Source organism: Odontomachus brunneus, unplaced genomic scaffold, assembly GCF_010583005.1.
Source record: "Odontomachus brunneus isolate Ranch 3 - 2012 unplaced genomic scaffold, Obru_v1 Obru_scaffold_097, whole genome shotgun sequence".
NCBI lineage: Eukaryota > Metazoa > Arthropoda > Insecta > Hymenoptera > Formicidae > Odontomachus > Odontomachus brunneus.
Window position 1 is genome coordinate 1,352,457 of NW_022639547.1, and position 299 is coordinate 1,352,755.

Here is a 299-nt window from a genome sequence, read left to right on the forward strand (position 1 = left end):
TTAGGTTAGGTTAGGTTAGGTTAGGTTGGGTTTGGTTAGGTTAGGTTGGGTTGGGTTGGGTTTGGTTTGGTTAGGTTAGGTTGGGTTGGTTGGTTAGGTTAGGTTGGGTTGGGTTAGGTTAGGTTAGGTTAGTTTGGTTAGGTTGGGTTAGTTGGGTTGGTTGGGTTAGGTTAGGTTTGGTTAGTTTGGTTAGGTTTGGTTAGGTTTGGTTAGGTTAGGTTAGGTTGGGTTAGGTTAGTTTGGTTGGGTTAGTTAGGTTGGGTTGGGTTAGGTTAGGTTAGGTTAGGTTAGGTTAGGTT